Source organism: Leptopilina boulardi, unplaced genomic scaffold, assembly GCF_019393585.1.
Source record: "Leptopilina boulardi isolate dan_hultmark-lab unplaced genomic scaffold, ZJU_Lbou_2.1 LbouV2_38, whole genome shotgun sequence".
Classification (NCBI taxonomy): Eukaryota; Metazoa; Arthropoda; class Insecta; order Hymenoptera; family Figitidae; genus Leptopilina; species Leptopilina boulardi.
The window spans coordinates 166,184-187,798 of record NW_026137951.1 but is presented as its reverse complement, the minus strand read 5'-3'; the positions used below and the strand labels follow the sequence as shown (position 1 = coordinate 187,798).

Genomic DNA, 21,615 nt, shown 5'->3' with positions numbered 1-21,615 from the left:
TTTGTATTAAAAACTATAAAGTAAGAACAGTTCAAAATATTTGTGTGACTAATACGAAATTTTACTCATAAACATTTCGTTTGGACTAAACTTTCTTTTTCTACCGTTACAAAAATTGTCTGACTAAAAATTTCCCTTTTCTATTTGTGCTAGAGCTACAAGTATTTAAAACAATATTTGCCTGACTAAAAATTTTCCTTTCTACTAATACTGACACTACCAAGTATTCAAGTCAGTATTTGCCTAACTGAAAATTTCTTTCTATACTAATAATATATTCGAAAGAATTTTAAATACTTTGTCTTACTAAAACTTTCCATAACTACTGATACAAAACTTAGAAGTACTTTAAAAAAATTGTCTGACTAAAAATTATCTTTTCTATTTATACTAAAGCAATAAGTATTAAGAAAAGTATTTGTCTGAATAAAACGTCTTTTTTCTACTAAGAAGAAATTAAAAACTAAACATTCTTTTTTCTACCAAAAAGAAAGTAGAAAGAATTGAAAATATTTTGTCTGACTTATACTGTCTATGACTACTCAGAGAAATTAGAAATATTTGAAAAATAATTGTCTGATTAAAAATTACCTTTTCTAGTAATATTAAAGCAACAAGTATTTAGAACAGTATTTTTTTGAAGAAAACTTCCTTTTTCTACTAATAAGAAAGTAGACAGAATATTTTTAAAACAATGTTTAAAATTAGAAGTATTTGAAAAATAATTGTCTGACTAAAAATTTTCCTTTCCATTGATACTGACACTACAATTATTCGTAACAGTATTCGTCTGACTAAAACTTGCCTTTTCTACTAATAATAAATTCGAAAGAATCTAAAACAGTTTGTTTGGCTAAAACTATCCATGACTACTGATACAAAACTTGAAAGTAATTAAAAAAAATTGTCTTATACTAAAAAAAAAATAAGAAATAAAAAAAAATTCCAACCTTTTTGTCTGGTTAAAATTGTCCTAAAAAAAATTTTCCTATTCAAAACAGAATTCTAATAAAAAATATCAAACAATGAAATTAATACATTGAAAGACATAAAGAGATGTACCACAACAAGGAAACAGTAAGAAGAACTCACCGTTAGTGTATGAGTAACGTACAGAGATCTCTTATATACATAAAATTATAGGTTTAATTAGAATGACTTATGTCTTTGTGAGGGTCATACGGAAAACCGGCCTTTCTTCCTGATTGTCGTTGCGGGTCAGGTACCGTTCCCTCTCGTGGACAACTGGCTAATACATCACAGCAATGCTTTTGCTTCCTAACTTTTTCACCATCTAGTATATATAACATTTTTATTTTATTTTTTTCTTATCGAAACACAGTCCAGCGTGGCGGTGTATCTAAGGCCGCGATCGGTGGTGGTGGTGGTAGTGACCATGCGGCGGTGGTGTTGGCGGATACACAAAGGGAGGGAAAAAAAAAAAAAATCTGAAAAGAAAAGTCGATGGCAAAATAGTATCGCTGTTATGGCTGCGGCACGAACTGTCACCCGTTTCCGCGTGTTTCTTATACTCCCCGCGTTCCACACTCCTTTATCCTTACTATGGCGACATGACTCTTTGCCGCGTGCACTATGGTCTCTTTCTCTCATCTACTCTTCTTCTTTTTCTTTTATATTTTCCTTCTTATTTTCTTTCTTTTTTTACCTTATACCAAACTCTTCTCCCGTTCTTCGATTTTCATTCTATGACGTGCAATAATAGAGCACATACACACTTACAAAATACATATTGCCATCACGTCCATTGAGCATTCAGAAAACGAATAGAGATAAAAGATGATTGACGTTCTAAGTATGAGAAAGATTGTTCCTGTATCTCGTTGGGAAAATATTGTGCAACATTTTTTAGAATTAGTCTTCTTGAGAGAAATATATTGTTTTTGGAGAATGGAAAAATTATTCAGTGAAAATTTTCTATTAAAAGTCACAAGGGAAAAATGCCATACGTATTGAAAGAAAAGGAAAGAGAAAAAAGAGAGAGAGAGAGAGAGAGAAGCAATACCATTCTTTAGGATATGGAATAGCACTCATATGTCTAGGTTATCGAGCCAGCCGGAAGGTAACCTCATGGAAAAGGTGAAGCCCTTGGCTTTGCCTTGGTTCGCGATTAGATCTCGTTCACTGTTATAACCGAGCATGGTGACGGCGGAACTCGCTACAACGCCGACGACAACGACACCAGCAAACGGCACCTCGATTTAGAGTCGCCCTCAGGTATTCGTAGCGGTTTTACAGGGCGGCTTTGAGAGAGTTTCCAATGCAGCCCGGAATATCCGATTGGTATCTGAGGAACTGCACGAATAGCGGTATTTGCAAATATATATATATAGATATTCTTTTATACGATACAAAATTACATCAGTATTTCTAGACATTTTTTTTCTCTTTTTTAAATTGAAATAGGGTTCTGATGGGGTTTAAAATAGTTTTCCCTATCTCTAATTTAGCCCATGTGAGAGGAACTAACCAGCGCCTTACATAGTCGTAACGCTTTTTCCGATTAATGCCCTACTTAGGGAAAACTGGTCAAGATCTTGTTAGTTTTCCTAGAAAATACCCCATAATGGAAAAATAATTAAAACACTACTATAATTTTTTTTTAATTATTAATAACTTTTTTCTAAACTTTAATCGTCGAAACTTATTTATTTAAATTTTTCCAAACAAGGAATACTATCGGGGCCCTGATTAGAGCCTGAGTTTGCGGCGGGGAATTCTGATTTAAACGCTAAAATAAAAAAAAAACCGCTGATAAGAACTTTTTTTTATATAAAAGCTTATCTTAAAAAAAATAATTTAATTATATTTTCTTCACACAGGGAAAACTGGCGAAGCCCTAAATAAAGCCCTACTTTAAATATAGAAAAATGTGGCAACTTTTGCACGGTCCGTGTAGAAATTGCCCTACCAGGGCCCTAGTAGGGAATGAAACGCCACACCTGATCAGGACCACATCAAGCGCAGCGTTTCATTCCCTAATAGGGCAGCCTGATTCGGCTCCAATTTGGGCCATGGCAAAATTTCAGCATGGGGTTTTTTTCTCCTTTTTTGTATTTTCTGTATGATTTGCAATATCCAACTCGAAAAAAACACAATGTTTCTTTAACTGTATCATCATTTCTTCTCTATGAATCCATTCATTAGAATTACCCCCCTTTCCTTACTATTTGTTATTACTAAAGTAAATGGTATTCGTAGTTTCAATATTGAAAGAAGAAATAATGTATCAGAAAATAAAAAAAAAAAGAAAAAAAACCGCATCACGCGTCAGAATAAATGCAATATAGAACAGAGAGCGCGCGAATACTAATTTGAAAGATGAGAAGATATCGAATATAGAAATTGATAAATAAAATGAAAGAAGAAAAGCGTAGGAGGCGCTGCAAAACGTCAGAGCGCATGGATTTCACCTTCATCGCGTAATTCAACACTATTTGCTGATTTAACCGCAAATATATAACGGAATTGCATTCAAGGGGGTTTTTTTTTCAATTATTCTTTGATAGTAAAAATTGTTATTGGCACGTATCAAAAAAGCAAAGAAATTACATAATCAAAAAAAAGTTTTACTAACGGTTAATTTTCTTTTATAGTGCAGAAAAAATTTTGAAATAAAAAAACTGACAACAATGATTTAGTGTCCAATTTCATTAATTTCTATGACACACGAGGCGCAATGTTCCCAATTACAAGGTATAGTTGCTGTAACTATATGGCTCGAATATCCATAAGTAAAAGGACGATTTTATTGCGTTTATTTTCTTGCATCTCGTTGAATCAACGAATTATGGCCATCACGTGATAAACGTACATAGTCGCTGTGTTCGTAAGATCAAATACTCGATGTACATACATACCACACAAGATGAATCATTGGAAAAGCATCCATGTCGTCAAATCCTAATATGAACACAAACTACAAGCAGAATAAAGTGATGTTTCATATATATATATATATATATATATATATATATATATATATATATATATATATATATATATATATATATATATATATATATATAAGAGAGGAATCCAGCAAAATGATGAATTGTTTCGTGTCGCGAATGACATCGAGATTAGAGATTTAAATTATGACCATTTTGTAAATTCGAAAAACCGTTAGTATTTACGCTCGATAAATGTGATTCAGTATTATTATACAAATTATAATTTTCAAAGAATTTTTATGTGCCTGTTCAAATGAATAAAATCATTTTTTTTTGTTCTATAAATTATATAAAAATTTTCAAAATAAACTTGGTGCAATTCCAAATGAGCCAATAATACTAAACTAGATTGAACGTGGCGCCACCTACGAGGCACATTTTTGATGCATTAGGTTTTTTTTTTTTTTTTAAAGAATTTAATACATTTTTCGTTCATTTGAACGTTCAGAAATTTAGGGACGTGAATTTTTTCGAAACAAATTCTACAAAACAGAAAGATGCTGCGAAGACGAAAAAAAAAACGGATAAAGAAAAAAAAATGTTTGAGGCAAAAGTTTATAGCGGGGATTTTAGATGCGAAGGAACGGTTCGAGGCCATTGTTCCGATATAAGACACGACTTCATTAAGCATTCAAGTAATGTTCAAACATTGCACATTGAATTGTAGCTACTTGGTGTGCCCCTGTACCCTTTTACTCAGCAACGGCTGAGAACCGGCTGTGGCGCGGCTAAACATATATATATATATATATATATATATATATATATATATATATATATATATATATATATATATATACAATCGTCTCAGGGGAACTCGTGATGCTGCAATATAGAATAATGTATAACTATATCACGGACTAAGAGAGTCGAGGTGAAGTAGGAGTAAAAAAAAAAGTTAGAGGAGAAGGAGATGAAAGAAGAACAGAAGGGAGCGTATATTTTTCGTATGGTGTGTGTGTGTGTTGGAAGGAGAGTGTTGAACGAGATAACCCGATATATCTAGATGACTGTGCGCACACGGAATACATCACCATATAAGTAAAACCCTTGTGGCCCCCAGGATCACCACTTCGCAGCCTTGATTCATGGCGACTAAAGGGCCGCCGTTTCCACTGCAGTGATATCCCACCTATTTTATGTCTTTTAGCGATATCAACATTGAATCACTAGTGCGCGCGAATCATTTCGATTCCAAACTCTTCTCTCTCTCTCTCTCTCTGTTCTGCTTTCAATTCTTAACGCTTCCCTCTGCGTGTCCCTCTTGAATACACATATAAAATACAATTTTTTCGTTAAAGGAAAATTTGTAAAGAGAGGGATAAAAAACAAATTTTGATTTAACATCCGTGATATTTCAGTGACAGGTGAAAAAGTTCCCGGTAGTGACTACCGGTAGACATTACCGCTCCCGCTACTGGAATATTCACTACCGGTAGTCAATATCGGTAATTTTTCCTAGAATACCGGTAGGCACTACCGGTAATTTTTTCGTTACTACCTGTAGTCACTATCGGTAATTTTTCCGGAATTACAATCAAAATTTATTACCAAATAACAAATTTTGATTTTAATTCCCGGAAAAATTACCGGTAATGACTACCGGTAGTCCTGGAAAAATTACCGATAGTGACTACCGGTAATAACGAAAAAATTACCCGGGTAGTCCCGGGAAAATTATTGGTAGTGGCTACCGGTAGTAATGATTACCGGGAACTTTTCCACCTAGGTAAAGAAGTTTTAAAGCTGCACACACTAGGCTTGAAAGAAAAAAAAAATTCTTTAAAGAAAATATTTGAAGCATCAAAGTAAAGGTTATCATCACCCTTTTATGATGACGCAAAGTTTTCAAGAAAATCATAACATATAATAGGTAGATAAACTAAAAAAAAAAAATTTCCCTAGAGATTATAAATCTCAATATTTTTTTTATTATACCAAAAAAAGTTTCAAATAATAAATTTTATTTTTCGAATTGCTCCTCAAAAAAAAAAAAAAAAAAGGGAAAATTTTACACTGACACGGAATATTTCACAAGCAGTGGTGAGAAAACTAGAAAAATAATAATCATCTATTTGAAATGTGAATGGTTTTGCGTTTTACAATGAACGCTGACAGGTGTATTGAGTTTAAATGCATTTCGCGTAATTGAAGGTGCACCGTGAAAACGCTTCAGCGCAATAGTGGTGCTAGCCTCGTAATAATATCTGTCTCATGAAGAATAGTGAGTGTAATTTTCGAGTACCAGGCAAACCGCATAAGAGAGCTTTAGGCGAGATGTGAAATTTTCTTTTTTTTTCTTCTTTTTTTTTACATGAAAAATGTAAAACACACAAAAAAAATATATGATACTTTTATTAGCGACATATGAGGCTTTTCTAATGTTGTTAACATATTCTCAATTATCCAAATGTAGCCTACACTTATTCTCTTGCGTACGTGCTGGCGCACATTTAACAAGGCGCCACTATATATACTCATATATAATTCACCAAGCGCCTTTAAAAATTTAGACATTATTTCATTTTCCATTTTTTATGCACTTGAAATTTGAATATTTTTTAGGAAAATTTTTTTTTTATGAAATTATAATAATGTTTAATTCTTATAATTATTTTAAAATATTTTTTTTTCATAATATTCGGGATAAATAATTTTATTATATAAATATTTGATATCATAGAAAAAAATTTTTATCTGGAACAGTGAAAATTTTTATTAGAAGTGAAAAAGATTATAAACCTGAAGTCCGTAACGTTTTTAAAAACGAAAAAATTAAAATAGAATGATTTTTTCAAGTCATTTTATTATTAATTTTGAATTACACAAACTTTTAAGAAATTAATCTTTTTATAGAGGCCGAATAACTTTAATTTTATGCCAAAGTAATACATATACGTAATACAATACAATACAATACAATACATAAAATTTTTTCGTTTTCGTTTCTAAAAACGTTGCGGACTTTAGTTTCATGAAAGATTTACGTTCTAAAAAAAATTGCAATGAAAATTAGAAAAAATGGAATTAGGAGTAGAAATTGGAAAAAGTGGAAGTGGAATCAACTTTAAAATTAGTAAAAAAAGTAAATTTTTATTTTCCACTTTTCTCCTCAAATAATTATTATTACAAAATGAAAAAACCACAATTATTTTGAATGAATTATTAAAAAATAAATATTTTCTTCATAATTATTTTCAAATTTTTATAAAATTGCAAAAGCAAACAATCATAAAAGTCTGGCAATAATTTCAACAGTGGTAAAACAAACTTCCAACTAACGTGTCTCCATTGATCATCGGACAGTCAAAAGTATCACGCAGCGATGGAAGTTGTACAAAAATGAAATGAGAAATGGGAAGGAAGTGTGTGTATATACGAGAGAGTCAAAAAAAAAAAAAAAAAAGACGTGTGTAATTGACCCCCGATGAATTAAAATTTTAAAGTTGATATTTATGATGAGTTGGTTAGGTAGATAAAAATGAATGCCAATTAGTGTAATGTGAATAAAAAAAAAAAAAGAAAAAAGCAAAAAGTAGTATTACGCAACGCACAAGAAACGGAACCGGTCTTGTGTGGATGAACGTTGGAAAGTAAAGATTATGCAGCCCAAGGGTAAGGAGAGTGTATATATCGTAATCCATCGACCTTAGCAGGTTGTGAAATGCCTCGAAGAGTATTTTCCTCACTCTCCAAAGAGCGAGCACAAGAGAGAGAGAGAGAAAAAGAAAGAAGGAGGCAATGTCCAGAAAAGTACAAAAACCCACCAACGAAAGCAATCCAGCGTCGAAGAATGAGAGAGAGCAGGTATTCGCGTATTATTATCCATGAACTTTTAAGGCGCCATCATCCGGCTATAAAAAGCGTTACGACCAGTGACCGGCTGACGCACAAGTTAGGAACTGACTTAACTATAATGCCGTATAAAGAACTCGAGCGATTAACAGCTTGGAAGCGATATATGTGAGTGCGTGCGGATATATGTATAAGGGAAGAATAATTGTCAGTAAACTGTTCGAACCGAGTAACTAGACATTACTTGCCGCGAGGAATTCCGCGGATAGTGAGTTTTGTACCTGCGGCATAAAGAGTGTGAGAGAGAGAGAGAGAAACGCGAAAACATTGAATATATTCCCAATTGGCTGCTGCTTTGTATGTGTGTGTGAAAATGTACGACCATATATGATGCACGCTCTCGCGTATATACTAATCCGATTAAATCCCATTACGTTACGAGACGATTAATTTACCAAGCCCGAAATAACGGCGTGACTTCCCATTGCTAAATTGGATGCTGGAAACTATTAAACGTTGAAATTCCCTTTTATAAGTTTGATTTAGGTATTAATTTTCGTAAACAATTATTACTGAGCATTGGATTCAGTTATTGCATTAACACACCTAAATTCGCCAGCGCTTCTATGGGGATAATTCAATATTTGTCTTCTATTCATAACGAAAAAAGAATTTTAACTTTTATGAAAAAAAAAAAACAAAAAAAAAATATAGAACTACAATACCGTTTTGTGAAGTATTACAGTTATGTAATAAAATATATTTATGGCCTTTTCAAGCATTTACTCTTTCTCACTTCATCGCCTTTTCTTATAAGTTGTATTTTCAGGTACATTTTGGGTAAACAAAGCGCGCATCATTTACGGGGAAAAAAAAATAATTTTCATTTATGGAAATGTGTAATTTTGTTCTAGGGAATGATAATTTTATTCCGATTCGAAACAAACAATTACTGTTTTTAAGAAATAAACCACATAAGGTGTGAGATGGCTAAGTGGCTTCCATATACTGGATTTCAACAAAAAGAACCGGGGTTCGATTCTTCGGATTTTTCTCTTTTTAGAATTTTATTTATTTCGATTTTTCTCACTATTAAAATATTCCAGGAGGAATTTGGTAGGGAAAAAAAAAGGAATGTGAAAAATGAAGAATCAGAAAACAAGGAATACAGCTGATGAAGTTGTCGTGGGGGCATATGGTAGAAGAGAATCCTAGAAACATGTGTAAACGACAACAGGCGCGTTGTTGTATTGTCATATATAACTTTGCCACATACACGTTAATGCTCACAAAAGCTTACATATATACCTTGAACAGAGTGTATACCTGCACTTTATCTCGCAGGTACTATATACCAAGAGGACGACAATGTGAAAATCTCGACAACGACAAAACGGTGACTGGAATGTAACGTTTTAAGTTCACTGGCTTTCGTTCAAACTGGCTTCCTATTTGCAATTTCATGGTAATAGTCTCTCTCTCTCTCTCTTTCTCTCTTGACAAAAGCTTTGATCCGACCAAATTCTAACTTAAATCTTAAACTTTGAGGCACTCGAGAATTTCAAGTCCAAAAACTAATCTTCAAAATGTCAAACTCCCTTTGTTCTTCAACACGGTTTTCTTCGCCGACAGGACTTTTTTTTCCACATCGTATATATTTTACCAAAGGTTCACCATTTTACCTTTACATTTAGAATACTTTTTTATTTAAAGAACTTTTGCATTTTAAGTATATACTTCATGTATTGCGCATAAATTTTGATAACTTTGTAAATATGGGTTTTTTGAACTTTATATATATAACTGGCTCTTTAAGAAGAATTTTTTAATTTTTAATAAATAAGAAACTTTTGGAAAACTTTGTTTATGTTTAATTGTACACTGAAAGACTTTTTTATTTTAAAAATTAATATATTACGGAACGCATGAATAAGTTTTAAAAATCAATTGTTAGAATTTTTATTAGATATAATTTTTATTGAGACGAATTTTCATTGAAATATTAGTTTGCAAAATTTTTGAAGATAAAATTAATTTAATCTTCAAAAAATTAATATCATAACGTTTTAAAGTTATTAAATTTACCACAAAATCTAAACCAATTTTCCTTCGATTAATGAATTTTTAATAAAATTTTAATTGCATTAAGCATGATTTTCATTAAGTATTGTATTTTCACGTAAAAATTTCAAAACTTAACTTTTTTAGGGTTCCGTACTCGGTTCGGAACCCTATTAATATTGGTTTTTTTGAAATCGTGTACCCCCCCCCACCCTCTAGCGGCCACACGAATTTATCTGGAGGGCTGAAATTTGGTAGACATATGTATTTTCGCGTGTAGATTACAGGAAAAATATAGCGAACCTGATAGGAATTGATTATCATAGCGTTGTCAAGGAAAAACCATGAATTTTTACGAAAAATGCCTAAAAATGACTATGTACCCCCCACCCCCCCTAGCAGCCACATCTTTTTACATAAAGAGCACAAATTTGGTACACTTACGTATTTTTACGTGAAAATTACAGGAAAAATATAGCGAACTTGATTCGGATCAATTTACATAGCGGTGTGAAGGAAAAATCAAAAATTTCGAAAAAAAATGATTTTTTCTCCCTAGCGCACAGAATATTCAAACCAAACTGTTCATATTTGCTGTAAAACTGTATTTTTGCGTGGAAAATACAGGGAAAAAATGTAAGCGCGATTGGAGTTGATGATCAATTTTTATCAAATTTTTGAAAAAAAAATGATAAATTTAAGAAAAAAATGTATTTTTCCGCAAAAAACGAAAAAAGTTTATCTAAAGTGATTCAAATTTATATATATTTTGACGAGGGGGAATTTACTCAGGTAGTCAAGTGTACACTCTTCCTGTAATACTTGTGTAATAACGTGTAATACCGTGTAATACCATGTAATAATCCGTTATTACAGTGCTGTAATAACGCAAAAAACTCTGTAATATCTCTGTAGTAATGTGTAATACTCTGTAATAACGTGTAATACTTAGTAATAAGGGTAATATGAGGTGTAATACCGGTAGTCAAGTGTACACGTTTTTAACTAGTAAATTCCCCCTCTTATTTTGACGTATTTTTACGTGTAGATTACCAAAAAAAATATAGCGAGGATGATTGGAGTTGATTTTTCAGAAGTTTTGTCAAGAAAAAACTTATAATTTTAGAAAAAATCATAAATTTTCTCCCAATAACGGAAAAAATTTTATCTAAAGGGTTTCAAATTTACTACTTTTACGTATTTTTATGTGTAGATTATAGAAATAATTTAATAAACATGATAAGAAGTGAAAAAAGTGGACTTTTTTGCTTAAGTTTATTTCTTCAGCCGTTATAACTCTAAAATAAAATAGGGATTTTTTTATGTTCATTTTATAAAAATTTGGATTCCTCGCGGAGAAAGCTATAAATTTCTTTAACTCATTTAAGTGATTTAAATGATTTAAATTCAATTAAAACGCAAAATTTAAATACAATAAAAATATTGCGAGTTGAAATAAAATTATGTTTCTTATATTTTTTTAAGTAAAATATTTTTTATAAAATAAAATTAATATACAACACATATTCACAGAAAATTAAAAGGCATTAAAATAAGCTGCAACGCTTCTTATTTTAATCCAATTTTTCTTATTTTAATCCATTTTGGTATTAAAATAAGCAAAATTGGATTAAAATAAGAAGCGTTGCAGCTTATTTTAATGCCTTTTAATTTTCTGTGTTTTTTAAACATTTGTATTTATACCAAATAAGTTCGCTTTGAGGACGGAACCCTCGATTTCAGTGCGAGTGTAACTTGCACTTGTCCGATTTTTTGCTTCTAAGATCACATATTAATATTTGAAATAAAAATTCTTTCATATTTAAAAAATAATTTGACAAAGAAAATTGAAATCTATTTGAAAATATTTGAAATTCTTTCGTTAAAAATATTTTTCCAATTTTAAAATAAACTGTTGCATTGAGTTATACATTTAGATATAAAATAAGTTTTATATTCAAAAAATATATTGAATACCGTTAAAAGATTTTCCTGTTGCACTGTCATAAATACAACTAGGTGTTTTTCTTATATTCACCGGTTCGTCACGTTCTTTAAAATGTACTTTGTTATTTAAATCCACAGTCTCTAAATGGGTTTTCAATGTATTGCACTTAGAATACAAGACTGACTTGTTGTTAAAAAAATTTTCTTCGTGTAAATATATTTCTGTTATTATTTGACGAGAGAGAAAGAGAGAGAGAGAGAGAGAGAGAGAGAGAGAGAGAGAGAGAGAGAGAGAGAGAGAGAGAGAGAGAGAGAGAGAGAGAGAGAGAGAGAGAGAGAGAGAGAGAGAGAGAGGAGTCTTGGGGTATTGTTGGTAACTTGTTGACGTTCCAATAGGATAGTTTTACTGGGCGAAAAACGAAGTTGGTATGTGCTATTGCTTATGCATGTGGTTGGCTATTAAATGTGTAAAATCATTCAGAGCTGCCCGTCGTAAAGCAAAGGGTAATGCAGCCCAACAATGTTTGTATAGAAATTGTCCGTTTTGTAGCGAACCCTTCTTTTACCGCTTTCCCCACATTTTTTTTTTCAAAACGCCTTTTTTTCAATCGTTTTGAAAAAAATATAGTTTCTTTGAAAACAGTAAATTATTATTGACAAATGTGAAATAGAATCAGTAATTTTTAGTTTAAATTAAATAATAATAGATACTAAGAGAGTGGATAGAGTGCGAAAATGGGCTTATGAAAGCAGCTTACCCCTACGAATACAATCTGTTGCTATTTCGATTTTCAACGAAATAGCAGACCCGTTAGATAAATGTATGTAGTATATATATATATATCAATAGAATATCGAGTGGACTCGGGTGATTTCCAGCACTCCAACTGGAGCTATTGTGTCTAGAAGCGAAGCTAGAGCAACCTATAGACGCTTCCTTATTAGTTCTATGTGGGAATTGGGTCTCGTGTATTGTTTATTCAAAATAGGTTTCTGTCGAATGAATGTTATATTGTAACTCTCTTATTAGATAAATATTCCAACTTCTTTAATTTGGCATTCATACATTATGCCAATATAATAAAATAAACCTGAATGGAAAATAAATGATAAATTGAAACACAAAATGAGAAACAAAAATTTAATTAAAATTTTTTTCATATTATGATATAAGTATGATAAAAAATAAGTATTATTTACAAAGGAAAAAAAAAATTCTTTAACGAATTGACAATCGTTACATTGATAAAATGGTTTTTCTCACTGTTATTTTACAACAAAAGAAAAAAAAAAAAAGAGAACTTGTCACACGACAATATTAAAGTGAACTAGAAATATATCGTATAAATTCGTGCGCGATTTTGGAGGTCAAAGAAACAAAGAAAATGTATGCCTCGAAAGAGCCGATAGTGAAGTAAAATGCAATCTTATGTAGGATATTCATGACCAGAAAGAGCAAACAGCAAAACAAGCCCATGACCCAATCCATACATTGTTGAGGACCTATAAAGAAACCAATCCATAGCTATGGATCGAGGTTACATGACCACTTTGCTATTCAACTGCCATTGTACCATGGAAAGTTAATTCTGGGGTCGAACCTGTGTATCTCTCTCCTGAGGATATTACTTGGTCTCTTCTCAACACCTTACAAGTCGTAACATTCAATAGAAACACTTTACATTTAACTACTGTTTACATAATTTATATTATGAGCGATTTTCCACTATGTCCCTTCTATGAAAATAGAGCCAATGAAAATTTTACGAAATGATAATTATTTCATCATTATAATAATTATTCATATATCGAGAATATTGTACCAGGATGTAGTTCGTAAAGTGATGATGATGCACTTGGATCTAAAATACACCTCTTTATGTACTAATTATGCAATACAAGCCTTCTCCATAGTCAAGGATTTGCATGTTTATTATGCAGTAATTGGAGGAAAAAAAAATAATATAACGGATTTTAAAACTATTTCTTTAATTTGGCATTATTTGTTCATGGAAAAGAAAGAAAAAATTTTATTTTTTTTTTTTGAATTTTTCTCACACTCATTGTTTAACAACTTTGTCAAAAAGGCCAATTTAAAAGCAAGTAATTTCAATAAAAATAAATTGAAATTCATTCAAGCATTTGCAATGATGCTGAACGTGAATCGATATACCCGAGAGCGAAAATGCTCTCACAACTATCACGTAGAAATACGTATGTACGCAGTTAATCCATTAATTTTACTCGACACTATTTTCACAGTGTCAGACGCAGCAGCTTAGTCATGAACTACCCGAAAAAAAATAAAAAAAAAAAAAAAAAAAAAATGTTTTCCAATTAAATCCGCTTCAAATCATTTGATACGATTAATAGTGCATTGGTCACTTCACGCTAGAAGGAACACATAAAACAATTGATATTGTTACAGAAAACCTCATCAATTTATGAAGCGCGCACATTTATAACTTTTTTTTTTAACATACGAAAAAAAAGAGAAATTTCCAATTTAAATTAATTCAATTAATCAAAAAAATTTTTTTGCTATTTATGACTGACAAAAATTTAGCTTTTATCTTTTTTTTGGACAATGTGAGTGAAAAATATTTCACTGGATATTTTTTTTATTAATTTTGAGTCCTTTGTTGATATATTAATTTATGTTTTCTTTAATTTTAATTAGTTTTTCTTAAATTTTTAAGTTCTTTGTTGATAAGTCAATACCAAATTTGGGTCAGCTATAATTTTTTGTAATCTACACATGATAATACAAAAATGTGCCAAATTTCAGCTCTGTAGGTCAAAATGATTTTGTTTAGTTAGTTTTCATTAATTTATACGAATTATAACCAACTTCTTTATTCATAAAATTTTCATCATCTATGGTGGTAACTATTATAATTAGTAAAATTATAATAGTAAGTATTATAATAGAAAATTTATTTTACTACTAATAACATTTACTGCTGATAATTATAAGTGCTAACTATTATTAGTAGAAAAATACATTTTTCGTCAGACTTAAGTTTTTAGTATTTTTTTGCAATTTGGTGGAAGTAGTAGAAGCCATTTTTAGTTCGACAAAATATTTTTGTATTTTGTACAATTTTATTGTTAGTAGTAGAAGCCAGTTTTAGTCAGACGAAAAGTTTTGGTATTTGGTCCAATTTTAGTGTTAGTAGTAGAAGCCAGTTTTAGTCAAACGAAAAGTTTTGGTATTTGGTACAATTTTAGTGTTAGTAGTAGAAGCCAGTTTTAGTCAAACGAAAAATTTTGGTATTTGGTACAATGTTAGTGTTAGTAGTAGAAGCCAGTTTTAGTAAGACGAAAAATTTTGGTATTTGGTACAATTTTAGTGTTAGTAGTAGAAGCCAGTTTTAGTCAAACGAAAAATTTTGGTATTTGGTACAATGTTAGTGTTAGTAGTAGAAGCCAGTTTTAGTAAGACGAAAAATTTTGGTATTTGGTACAATTTTAGTGTTAGTAGTAGAAGCCAGTTTTAGTCAAACGAAAAATTTTGGTATTTGGTACAATGTTAGTGTTAGTAGTAGAAGCCAGTTTTAGTAAGACGAAAAATTTTGGTATTTGGTACAATTTTAGTGTTAGTAGTAGAAGCCAGTTTTAGTCAGACGAAACTTATTTGTATTTCATACAATATTAGTTTTACTTACAGAAGCCAGTTTTAGACAGACGAAACATTTTTGTATTTAGTACAATTTTAACGTTAGTAGTAGAATGAAGTTTCAGTCAGACAAAACTTACTTGTATTTCATGCAATTTTTAGTGTCAGTAGAAGAAGCCAGTTTTGGACAGACGAAGCATTTTCGAATTTGGTAAATTTTTGGTGTTAGTAGTTGAAGTCAGTTTCAGTCAGACGAAACATTTTCTTATTTGGTATAATTTTTGTATTAGTAGCATAAGCCAATTTCAGTCAGACGAAACATTTTCATATTTTATACAATTTTTACCGTCAGTAGTGCGACAAACATTGTCAGTTTCATTTTTCGATGTTAAAAAACAATTCAATTTATTTATAATTTTCGTAAATTTTCTAAATGACCAGTAATAAACAATTTCAGTCAGAAAAAATTATATTACATTTACAAACACGTAATTTTACTCAAAATTAACTTATTAATAATAATCTAAATTCTGATTTCATCAAATTGGTTCTAATCAAGGACTTATTCTTCACATATCAAAGTGAGCAATTTTTGCATGAGGCATCAGATTAGAACGAAGATTAGATAGAAATGGATCGAAATCAGAGTTGCTTCTCGATTATACCGTTTCATCCAAAGGGGGGGGGGAGGGATATTGAGGTCTATTTGGGATGATTCTTGAAAGGTCAGCAAAGCCGCGCGCAACCTTGGATAATAATGACCCCACCTTCGTTCTAAATGACATTTCTACGTGCTTGGAAACGATTTACTCTTTTTTTTTATTTTCTTTTTTTTAAGAAAAATCACCAGCGTCTCCTTTAGTCGTTTCGCGTCTATATGTATACAAAATGCAACAGTCTATCCGACGTTCTTGAAAAAGAAGAGGGATGAAAGTCGATGCGATCTGTAAGCGGACCGCAAATAAGAGACACGAAGAATCGTATAAATTGCATTGCCAAGCAAGCTCTGGATCAAGATTGGATATTTACGTCGTGAGATTTGCTGACGAAAGCTACGAGAAAAGTACGAAGGAGAGAGGGAGGGAGGGGGGAGGATATAACAAAATCCAAAATTAGAAAAAGTTTCAAAGAATCTGGTTTTTCTAACTTGTAATCGTAAATTTATTTTTATATAGAAGACTAAAATAGTGCATTAGATAAAGTAACATCCTAGTTTATAAGACTGATGTCGATGGAAAAGTCTCGTAACCGTTATCCATGTGTGTGTGTGTGTGTGTTCATTTGAAGTTGTATTTTATTGAAATCCTCTGAATAATTCTATTTTCGTTGTCGTTTGAGGTCTTAATCCAAACTCGTATCAGACTGATAAAGTACACCGTAACAACACTCATCGCATCTCCATCATGAAATCCGATCGCATTCTTAGTGTCATACCATAGTCACTGATAAAAGATAGCAATCGAACCGTTACTATTATACGCCTGGAAAATTCAAACTCGACCACTATCTTTATAACACACACAACCGGTATCACATAGTCATGTAGGTCAGACTTTCTGCAATAATCGCAGTTACAAAAACATGAAAGGTTAATAATAGTCACACAAAAGTCAACCGATATGTCGCATTTGTAACATTAAAGCAGAGCGTGATGCCGTGGGGCCAATTCGTGACCGTTACATAGGGAATCAACCTTCCAAAAAATTCGATATTTTAACGAGCACGAAACGTTATGTAGATTGTGCGAAAAAGGAAAAAAAAAAAAATAAATAAAGTGAACGAGATTGAGAGAGAGAGAGGAAGCTATTTTCCTAGTGTACACACCCTCTTTTTCCTTGTTGAGTGTTACATGTAACTCACGGTCAACTCTTTTGAACTTGGAGGTTCGTCTAACTGGAAAACAAGCTCACGAACACGTCGTGAAACACCTTTAAAAGATCGTCGATTGGATCGTTATGGATACCGCGAAAGACTACCTTTTCTCTTCGTTTCTTCCTCTTTTTCTTCTCGCTTCACTTCTTTGGACCTCTCTCTCTCTCTCTCTCGCTCTCTTTCCAAGGTTTTAAAATGGTTCCTCTTTGTCGTTGAATTAAGATCCGAGCCACGGATTGTGGGACTCACTTCGGTAGGTGGATTGTAAACTCGTGGCCGGATCGTGTTCGACGTTATGCGCCCATATCTATTCACGTATAAGGTGCCTCGGGTCACGCGCTTCTCGTGCGTGCCCTAGGCACCTTGCTTCACTTACTTGATGGTACCTATATATATATATATATATACAAAAACCGTATTATCTTTGCCATGAGATAGTAAGAATTTTCATTTTTTGGTAAAAAGGCATTTTTATATACCATTAAAAAAAAACGATATTCTTGTTGTAAAAATAGATTTTCAGTTAATGAATGTAAAAAAAATTTTAAGCTCCTTGCCATTAGGAAGAATTAATTTTTTCTGGATTATACAATTTTTACTACTGATTTATCAAAATTACAAATTTAAAACGTTTTGTCTGACTAAACATTTATTTTACTACTGAGATAATAATTATTATTTAGGCGATAAAAATTACGAGGGAAATTTAAAACTTTTTGCCATGGAAATTATTGCCTTTTACTTTTTTACAAAAAAAAAAAAACATTATAAAATTTCTATTACAATTTTAACTACAGATTTATCAAAACTACAATATTTTCAGTAGAAAAAAAAACTTTATGTAGGACATAAATTTGACTATTTCTCGTAATTTTTGTATTAGTAGTAAAATAAATTTTCAGTCAGACTAAAGTCTCTCAAATCTTGTCAATCGCGTGAAGAAAGAGCCTCGGCAAGCCCCATGCAAAAAATGCCCCTTTTTCGTACCTCGAATTTTGAAACTTTTTTTATGCCAAATGGTTACATATGATGACCCAATAATCCCTGCAAAATTTCAAGATGAGCATGTGCCCCCTTTCCGAAATACAGGGGGTCAAAGGGGGCCATGTCCAAAATTAGAATATGCAATATAATCGAATAATAATGTTAAAAAAAATCAGACCAAATAGTTCCCTTAAGATTTTCGTCTGCTGATTACGAATGTGATGTCCGTTTTTAAAAATTCAAAATGGCGGATCCAATATGGCGGACAACATTTTGAATTTTTAAAAACGGACATCACATTCGTAATCAGCAGACGAAAATCTTAAGGGAACTATTTGGTCTGATTTTTTTTAACATTATTATTCGATTATATTGGATATTCTAATTTTGGACATGGCCCCCTTTGACCCCCTGTGTTTCGGAAAGGGGGCACATGCTCATCTTGAAATTTTGCAGGGATTATTGGGTCATCATATGTAACCATTTGGCATAAAAAAAGTTTCAAAATTCGAGGTACGAAAAAGGGGCACTTTTTGCCGAGGCTCTTTTATCAGGACCCAGATTGGGGACGGATCAGACTGCCCTATTAGGGAATGAAATAAACAAACATACAAAATGTTTTGTTTGACTGAAACTGACTATTACTACTGATTTATAAAAATTAAAAAAATGCTAAATATTTTATAATTTTTTTACTATCGAAATCAAATTTGAAAAGTCTGACTGAAACTATCTGCTACTACGGAAAATTTATTTTGCTACTAATAATAATAACTGCTACTTTGATATAATGAAGAATTATCGGAATATTAAAAGCTTTCTGCCTGATCAATAATGGTGATACAAGGAAATGTCTGACTAAAACTGTCTTTTACTACTGATACCAAATGTAGAAATTGACCTACCAGGGCCCTAGTAGGGAATGAAACGCCACACCTGATTAGGGCAAAATCAGGGCGAGCGGAAAATGTGGATTTCCTAATCAGAGCCACATCAGGCGCGGCATTTCATTGCCTAATAGGGCAGTCTGATCCGGCCCCAATCTGGATACTGACAAAATTTCTTCACGCGATTAACAAGATTTGAGAGATTAGTCTTATTTTACTACTAATACAAAAATTACGAGAAATAGTCAAATTTATGTCCTACATAAAGTTTTTTTTTGTCTACTGAAAATATTTATAAATGCATCACAATAATTTTAACAAAAAATGCAAGTATTGAATTAAAAAAAATTGGCTAAATTTTATTTATCGATAAATTGGCGCACTTTTTAAAATGTTCAAATATGTTTCCAGTGGTTTATTTTATTTTTTTTTTTTTTGCAAGTAAATGATAGCAGCCACGAAACGGAGGCACGATTTCTTTTCCGCGGCATCGGTCAACGTCAGCCGGCAAAGTCGTAGAAATTTAACCCACGAGAAATGGCCAATACAGAACTAGAGAGAGAGAGAGAGGGAGAGAGATGGTATGCCGTACACGGAACCCTCGATTTGTATTCTTGGCGCGTGACGTGACATTCTATGTGGAAGCTATCGTTTCTCTCCCAGCGAACCTTTTGTCTCGTTTCGATACGATAATTTCAGTCGTTGAACATGTAGTGCCTTGTAATCCATATACTACAACATGAGCGTTCACGCTAAAGCTTTTCGTATACATATACATATATATGAAAAGAGGATGGGCTCAATTTTATTTCGCGATAGGAAATTAGAGTGAAAAATAAAAAAAAAAAAAAAAAAAAAAAAGTAGAGAGAGGTAAAAAAAAGAAATAAGCAACCTCTGCTTGCCTTTTCCACTTTCTGTAGTTTCGTTTCTACCACCATGGCAGCTTTAAAGGTCGAATTAAATTATCTACAATTCGATTAAAGTGCACTACTACTACCATCATTTCGGACCTGGGTTCTTTTACAAAGTTTCCCTTGAAAATTCGTTTCTCCAGGTATATATGTGACACACACACACCACTCATGCGTGTGAATTCAATGTCCATTGCACTTTGTAATACAAGCAAAATGATTCGACCTACATGCCCTTTTCTGGCGTAATGAATTTACCTAAATTAATGCTCTTATTATCATGTCATCCAGTGAGTTTAATGTGAGAAAGCATATACATATACATATATATACATACATATATATATATATAGTTTGACTCGAAATCCCAGTGAAACTCAATGAAATAGAGATTCACATTTTAGACCAGCTGGAATCTAGTAAACGTTAATTGAATGTGCTAATTCACTCTCTAAATCTGTCCTTACTGCATTTAGAAGCAATTACAAAATACACATTTCTTTATATTCAAGTCATTTTTGGTTAAAATTTTCATTCTATATAATTCATAAATTATAATACAAAAATATATGCTTCTGAATGAGTATTTTTTTAAATTTTAATTTAATTGAATATTAATTTAACAGAATTCTCATTCAATTGAATTTTATATTTTTATGTGATTCAAATTTTTAAATGACAGAAATTCTAATTCACCGAATTTCCATTTATCCGAAATTATACGAATGACCGAATTAACAATTGTCGGAAGGATTTCGGTGCAATTTTTAACAATTGTCCAATTAGAAAATATTAAGAGAATCGTAATTAGTTAATTTTAAAAATTGTCACCGAAATCTTTCTATTGATTGCTGGTGCGGACATTTATGTAATTTCGGATAAATAAAAATTCGGCGTTTTCAAAATTCTATATCAATTAAATATTCGTACAAACAAAAATTAGGATAAATTAAAATTCCCTGAATTGTAAATTCTGTCATTTAAAAATTTGAATCCACATTCGATTAAATGAGAATTTTATCAAATTAACATTCTAAATTAAAAATTTTTTCTAAATAAAAAGCCATATAAAGAAAATAACTGTTGAATAAATATTCCGACAAATAAAAATTCTATAGCAAAATTGTTATGTAAAAATTCGTATAAAAAGAAAATCTAATTTTAATTTGAAAATTGATTTAAATAATTATTATTTCTAAGAAAATAATAAACGGAAAAAAAAGATTTACCTGGAACAACGAAACGTTTCACTATAGTAGATAAAATATCACTTGTTTCAGTTAAATCTTTCGCTATTCTAGTGAAATCTTTCACTGTTTCTGGTAAATATTTTTTTCCGTGTATAAAGTAAAAAAATTAATTAATGATTTTTGTAGGAAATTCATGCGCCTCTATTTCACCACACATACTTATTCTTTTTTTACCACAAAAAAAAATTTCTTTTCACCAATATTTTGATTCAAAAACGAACAAAAAAAATGTCATAATTCTTTTGTCACAATATTATCAGTTTTAAAATAATAATAATCCCAACTTGATTAACATTTGTTTCCAACTGATATAGAAT

General features: G+C 31.4%; 1 protein-coding gene across 1 annotated transcript in view; it reads left to right on the top strand.

The window, feature by feature from the left end:
- The window catches only part of LOC127288002 (uncharacterized), a 227,488-nt gene that overhangs the window by 99,542 nt on the left and 106,331 nt on the right, over positions 1–21,615 (top strand). The window lies entirely within an intron of this gene.